The 7,756-nt window shown below is 38.4% G+C and overlaps 1 pseudogene; it reads left to right on the top strand.

The window, feature by feature from the left end:
- The first annotated feature begins 562 nt into the window (after positions 1-562).
- Positions 563-6,777, top strand: LOC114312551 (NDR1/HIN1-like protein 1; annotated as a pseudogene).
- The last annotated feature ends 979 nt before the right edge of the window (positions 6,778-7,756 follow it).

Here is a 7,756-nt window from a genome sequence, read left to right as displayed (position 1 = left end):
GTTTTTGTTACAGAAATACCTATGTAAAAGGGAATGAGAAAAAAAAAAAAAAAAAAACCAAAACCAAATGAATAGATTTGGGTTGCACAAATGAAATTATGGACTATATGATTTAAGCATTTTTTGCTTGAGGTTTAGTAGTGGTTACTTGCCAAAATTTTAAAGTAATGTTGTTTGCTTGGCATATTAAAGCATTTTATATGCTTGTATTGTCGTGGCAATTTTTATATTACTTGTAATTGTTAGCAATTTTATTTTTGCTTGTAAGTTTGGAACTAGTTTGTTTTAACCTAGTTTATTTCTTGAAAAATTTAATTCTTAAAATTGTTTATCACGGACTAGGAGTCAACATGTTCTTGAAAGTTTTGTCAAAAGGTTAAGTGAGTTTTAAGTGGGATTGATGTGACCCCTCCAGTCTTCCTAAGAACATTCTTGACCATATTCAATTTTAGGTTAAGTGGTGAGACCAGTTTTGAATTAAATTTCCAACTGTGAGATTTTCTAAGGGTTAAGTTTAATTTCTAGAAATACAAAAAGTGATATTCTATTATATTTTTCAAAAATGGCAATTGTCACCAGTGATGCTGCTACTGCTAATGTTGGTGGGGATCTGAAACCCGAGGCAACTTACTTGCCAACCCTAACTGTGACTTCTGTGGTCAACTCTGGTGTTACTTCGGTTGTTCCGGGAGGACCGCTTAGTCACCATGAGCGCCTAAAGGAATTTGTTGGGGGTGAACTTCAAGAGATGGCAGCAAAAGATGTTGTTCTACTTGACCACGCTGAATCTTGCAAAGGTTTTGAGCGAGGATCCTCAAGCCATGGTAGAGAATGAGCTAGACAAGAAGAAAGTCATGGCACTTGATACATGAAAGCAGACAAACTATCTTTGTTGAACCTATGTGTTCAACAGCTTGGAAGACTCACTCTACAATGCGTTTTGTGCCAAGAGCTCAGCAAAGGAGTTATGGGAATCTCTGGGCAAGGAATAAAGGACTGAGGATGCTGGGACAAAGAAATTTGTCTTTGGACGGTTCTTGGAATTTAAAATGGTAGATTAAAAAATTGTGATAAGCCAAGTTTAGGTGTTCCAAGTGATTTTGCATGAAATTCATGTTGAGGGGATGCCTTTGAATGAGTCATTCCAAATTACTGTGATCATTGAGAAACTTCCCAATGGTTAGAAGGACTTCAAGAACTACTTGAAGTATAAGTGCAAGGAAATGTCAGTTGAAGAGCTAGTTGTCTAACTCCGGATTGAGGAGGATAATAGAAAGAAAAAAGGGTGTACCTCCTCTGTGAAGGCCAATGTCATTGAGCATGGCAAATCTTCTAAGGTGAGGAAGAAGTCCCCTATGAACAAGGGCTCAAAACTGGGGCCAAGGGGTAGTGTTGTAAAGAAGCCGGCATACAAGTCGCAGGAACCTGTTTGTCGGTTCTTAGGGAATGCTACAATTGTGGTAGCGAAGGGCATCGGGCTAGTGACTGCCGCAAGCAAAAGAAGCCATACAAGACCAAACTTCGTGCTCACATGGCAGATATGCAAGAGCACTCCCACGATGAGAATGACATGCACTTGTCTGCAGTTGTCTCTAAAGTGAATCTGGTGGGTATAAACCCAAGAGAATGGATTGATACTGGGGCTACACGCCACATCTGCTTCGAGAAAAAACTGTTTACAACTCTCGAGCCGGTGAGAAATTGTTTATGGGGAATTCTGCTACCTCAATTGTTGAGGGGAAAGGAAAGGTGGCCTTGAAGTTGACCTTAGGGAAGGAGCTGACCTTGAATGAAGTCCTGTATGCTTCGGACATTCGTAAGAATCTTGTCTCGGGATCTCTTCTCAGTAAACATGATTTTCGTATGGTCTTTGAGTTTGACAAGGTCGTTTTGACCAAGAGTAGAGTGTATGTGGGTAAGGGTTATATGTTGGGAGAGTATGTTCAAACTCAATGTAATAACTGTTATCCCAAAGATGAATAAAGCTGCATCTTCTTTTGCTTACATGCTTGAGTCTTCCAATTTGTGGCATGGTAGACTAGGACATGTAAACTTTGAATCTTTCTGTAGATTAATCAAGTTAGATCACATACCATCTTTTAAGATTAATCCAAAACACAAGTGTGGAACTTGTGTTGAAGTGATGTTGACAAGATCTTCGTTTTATTCTATTGAAAGAAGTTCAGAGCCGTTGGACTTAGTGCATAGTGATGTGTGTGACTTAAAGGTTATACAATCATGTGGTGGCAATAAATACTTCATCACTTTTGTTAATGATTGCACTAAGTATTATTATGTGTATTTGCTCAAAAGCAAAGATGAGGCTATTGACAAGCTTGTTCTTTATAAGAATGAAGTTGAGAATCAATTAGGCTGCAAGATTAAGGCTTTAAGAAGTGATCATGGTGGTGAGTATGAATCACCTGTTTATTGAGATTTGTGCTCAATCTGGGATTATCCACCAAACCATGGTGCCCTATTCTCCTCAATCAAATAGGTTGCTAAGCGGAAGAATAGGACGCTAAAGGAGATAATGAATGCAATGTTGATAAATTCTGGATTGCCACAAAACATGTGGGGGGAAGCAATTCTCTCTGCCAATTACTTTCTGAATAAAGTACATCGGGAGAAGGTGGATAAGACCCCGTATGAGTTATACAAAGGCATCAAGCCTTCTTATAAATTCTTACGAATGCGGGGGTGTCTTGCAAAAGTGGCGGTGCCTACACCCAAGCGGGTTTGAATAGGACTGAAATAAGTGGATTGTGTATTCATTGGATATGCACATAATAGCAGTGCATATCGATTTCTTGTGTATAGGTTTGTTATTCTAGATATACACAAGAATACTATCATGGAATCAAGAAATGTGTCTTTCTTTGAAAATGTATTTCTGTATTGTCTCCAATAAGGGATTCAGAGCTCAGTGGAAGATGTTGAAAGTGACAATGATCACATAGTTGATCAAACAGATAATCATTTAGATGATGAAGCTGATGATCAAGCTGAAGATGTAGATGAGTATCTACCCCCAGGTAGTAAGGCCTTGGGAAGTAAGTGGATTTTTAAAAGAAAGATGAAAGCTAATGGATCAATTGATAAGTGTAAAGCTAGACTAGTTATCAAATCAAACAGCTAGCGCGAAGGCCCGGATTATTTTGATACGTATTCACCTATGACAAGGATTACATCCATTCGCATGGTGATTGCGATAGTAGCTTTACGTGGTCTGGAGATACATCAGATGGATGTAAAGACAGCTTTCTTAAATGGAGATTTAGATGAAGAAATCTACATGGAGCAACCCGAGAGGTTCTCAGCTCCAGGACAAAATAAGAAAGTCTATAAGCTTGTCAAATCATTGTATGGTTTAAAACAAGCTCCCAACTAATGGCATGAGAAGTTTGACAACGCTATGTTTTCGAATGGGTTCAAAATCAATGAGTGTGACAAATGCGTGTATGTCAAAGAGACTAACAGAGGTTATGTCATTTTTTGTCTATACGTTGATGACATACTCATTGTTGGTAGTAATAATGAAATGATTAGAACTACTAAGAGATTGTTAAACTCTAAGTTTTACATGAAAGATATGGGCCTTGCACATGTAATTCTGGGTGTTAAGATTACCAGAGCATCTGATGGTATTGTACTTTCTCAATCTCACTATGTCGAGAAATTATTTGAGAAATTTGGCAAATCAGATACAAGTGTGTCTCAGACACCGGTAGGTGTGAGCCTACATTTGACCAAGAATAATGGTGAGAATGTTTCTCAACTAGAATATTCTCGAGTCATTGGGAGTTTGATGTATCTGATGAGCTGTACAAGGTCGGATATAGCCTACTTTGTTAGTAGGCTTAGTAGTTACACGAGGAATCCGGATGCTACTCATTGGAGGGGCATTTTGCGGGTGTTAGGTTATCTACGCTACATCCAGGGTTATGGGCTACATTATACTAGATACCCAACAGTACTAGAAAGGTATAGTGACGCTAATTGGATATTTGATATAAAAGACTCCAAATCCACTAGTGGTTATGTGTTTGCCCTCGGAGGGGCAGCCGTGTCTTGGAAATCTTCCAAGCAAACGTGTATATCGAGATCAATGATGGAATCTGAGTTTATTGCTTTGGATAAAGCAACTGAAGAAGCTGAATGGCTTCGCCAGTTCGTTGAAGATATTCCACGTTGGTCTAAACCTGTGCCAGCCATCTATATTCATTGTGACACCAATAGGCTATTGGACGGGTACATAGTAATATGCATAATGGAAAGTCTACACATATTCGTTGTAGACATAATTCCATCTGACAACAACTCTCAAACGGAGTTGTCACTTTGGACTATGTAAGTCTTACGACAACATTGCAGATCCACTAACCAAAAGGTTAAATCGAGTGTTAGTAGATAAGTCGTCAGTAGGAATGGGGTTAAGGCTTTTAGTGTAAGGTGTTACCGGAATGGAAACCGAACCTAGTTGACTGGAGATCCCGAGATCTAGGTTCAATAGGACAACCTAATTGCATGTAACGATGGTATGTCACTGATGAGGTTAAACCTCTGACCATTCCTTTTATCAATGATACCTGGAAAGGTAGAGGTTGAGCTAAGCTTTTAATGACTCTAGTGTATTGAACTGTTGAGCTGAGTATAGCAGGATACTCAAGTAGAGTCACCTATGTGAGTGTGAAGTGGGGCCACTTCTATAAGAATTAACAAGGCCTAATTCTTTAAGCCACTCACTGAACCAGGCTAGTGTTCTAGGGCCAAACTGGACACGACAGTGAGAATAGAACGATGGTTGGAGTAATTCCTGTGTGAGGTCTGTTGTCTTGGTTTACATAAACGGCAGAATAGTTCAAGACTTCGTGTTCACTGGACAACCAGTAAATCCGATAGACTTCACTAGGAGGGGTTCAAAGCCAAAAGCTACATTTTCCGATGCCGGGGTTATTCCGTAGCACTCTCTCCAAGTCTTTGTTGTTAAGCGGTGTCCATTTATTGTTATTCGGTCAATTTTTATTCATGTGGGGGATTGTTGGAAAAATAATAGTTTTTTGGTGACTTTAATGCAATATTAAAGTGGGTGTCAATCCTCAATTGAGGTGGAGTTAAGTGGGTTTAGATTTTTTGTAGTGAGATTTTTACACCACAAAAGGAATGACCAAAAACTATTAAAATTTGAATGAGAAATTGACTCATTAAAGTTGGCCCCATGAAAGAGGTGTTGGAAAAGGTGTAAAACCTCTATCTCACATTGATTGTTGAGGAGAGCATTGATGGGTATTTAAAACCCATTTTTTGCATAAGGGTGTAAGCCCTTTGGGGCATCCAAATTTTCTGAAGGAAGGGAGTCATGGATGCTTCAAGGATGGACTTGGACCAAGACTACGGTTCAAATTGGTTACACAAAAATTGCTATACGCGAGCGCGTCGCCTGCCAGCCCAGATCGGGCCGGGTCTGGGTCCGTGGTCCGTGATTCGTGATCTGTGGGTCGTGTGTCATGTGGATCTTGGGACTTAGGCTTGCTGGAATGGATTGAGTGTGGGGTTGGGCTTTGCCCACCCATCTTAATCTTTTTAGGCCAAGTCAGATGTGTAGGCTACAAGAATATGTACACAAACCCTAGTCTCCTCTATTGATGATGGAATTAAGCCTATCAGTTTTGCAGAATTAATTCTGGTTAATGAAGAATTAATTCCTGCATTTTTTATAGGGAAGCCTCTTCCTTTCTCCTTCCATGTGTATAAAAGGAGGCCCTTTCCTTCAGCTTTCTACATAAGAAAGTGTTTCTATTCTAGGCTTCAAAAGTTTTCTAGTTTTATTATTTTTTTCGTATGAGAGAATGCAACAAAGTTTGGTTTGCCGAAGCTATTCAATCGGTGCATTGCGTAGCTGGTTCAATCGTCATATCCTGGGAGACAAACGTCGAACAATCTCCAGCACCCAACCGGTGAGGCGACGAATCTGTTTTAAGGACACTGTCTAGTGCAAGTTTCGGTTTGCTTCCTTTTGCTAGTTTTATTTTATTATGAATTTCTGTAAATTCAACCATGTTCTTGTTTTGAAATTCAATTTGTTTTTTCAATATGAATCTATTTGTTTTATGTTTTCATGCAATTTGTACAATAGAGAGGAGGGAACATATGTCGATGAAGGCGTGCAGCCACCTCATGGACGAGCGGAGGAAGAAGTTCTGGCGGATATGCGATGGAGTCCTCATCTTGAGCTTCATCATCTTAGTAATCGTCCTCCTAATCTGGCCAATCCTCCAGCCCAAGAAACCCGACTTCATCCTCCAAGACGCCACCGTCTACGCCTTCTACGTCACCGCACCAAACTTCCTTACCTCCACCATTTTAGTCACCATCGTATTCCATAACCCAAACGACAAGATCAACATCTACTACGACAAGCTCGACATCTTCGCCATCTACCAGAACTAGCAGATCGCCTACTACACCACCATACCACCCACATACCAGGGGCACAAGGAAGTCAACGTTTTGTCACCCATGGTGTTAGGCGTCAATCTCCTCGTGGCCCCATAAAATGACATTGCACTCAGCCAGGACCAGGCCGATGGAACAGTCATGCTCACCATCAAGATTGAAGGACGGGTTAGATTCAAAGTTGACACCTACATCTCTGGTCGCTGCCACCTCTACATCAAATGTTCCGCCAACATCGTCTTTGGTAACCCCATTGCCAACATCGTTGTCAGCAATGGTATCAAGTACTAGTTGGCCCAGAGCTGCAGCGTCTCCCTTTAATCATGTAGATCATGGATCCCTTTCCTTGACACGGTTATAAACACGTGTTGTTCTGGAAATATTGAATAATATTCTATATTTATTGCTTCCTCTTTTTATAAATATATATATATATATATATATATATATATTTGTGGTGGTGTACCTAGTGAAATTGTAGATTCTCTTCATTGAATAAACAATATATACAAGAGAGACAAAATAGCAAAATTACCAATATTGTAACAATTTAAAGTTGTATGAGATTTTTCCAATTTACAAGTTTCATGATCGAGAAATATTTGTTTTTTTTTTTGGAAAAGAGAAGTGAGAAGTGGTATTTGTAGTGAAGTGGAGGCTGTGGTGTCACTTTCTTTTATATTCTTGTGTGGTTTTGATCTAATCCTATATGTATTGGGGAAATGGGTTTAGCTGTAAGGTATGCCTTTCGTTTTATTTTATTTTTCTAATATTTAATTTGTTTTTTGGGTAGATAATATTTAATCTTTGGTCATTCATTATTATTATTATTATTATTATTATTATTATTATTATTATTATTATTTTATTTTATATTAAAAATCACATTTGTCATTGATGAATTTCATCTTTCTTCTGTTTGTTATTAGGTAAATTTTAATACTCTCTTCGTTCCAAAATATTAATCCCTTATTCCATTTTTCATTATCCCAAAATATTAGGTCCTTTTCAAAAATCAACGACTAAAATAATATGAATATTCTATTTTTCCATTCTTTTAAATTCATTAACAACACAAAAAATACAATTATGAGAATTGATATTTTCAAAAATATATACTATCAATGGGTAATTTTGAAAAATTAATATTTTTAAAGCTCCATAGTTATGCTTCTAAAGAATGTTAGATTCTTCAAAAAAAGACTATCATTTTGAGGCGGAGGGAGGACTTAGGTTTTCCTAACTATATTGACTTGTAGTTACCCCATCTAGAGCTTGACTTGACTCAATTAGCCTTTTT

Source organism: Camellia sinensis, chromosome 15, assembly GCF_055761805.1.
Source record: "Camellia sinensis isolate YWXY chromosome 15, ASM5576180v1, whole genome shotgun sequence".
Taxonomy (NCBI): Eukaryota; Viridiplantae; Streptophyta; class Magnoliopsida; order Ericales; family Theaceae; genus Camellia; species Camellia sinensis.
This window is presented reverse-complemented; position numbering and strand designations above follow the sequence as displayed.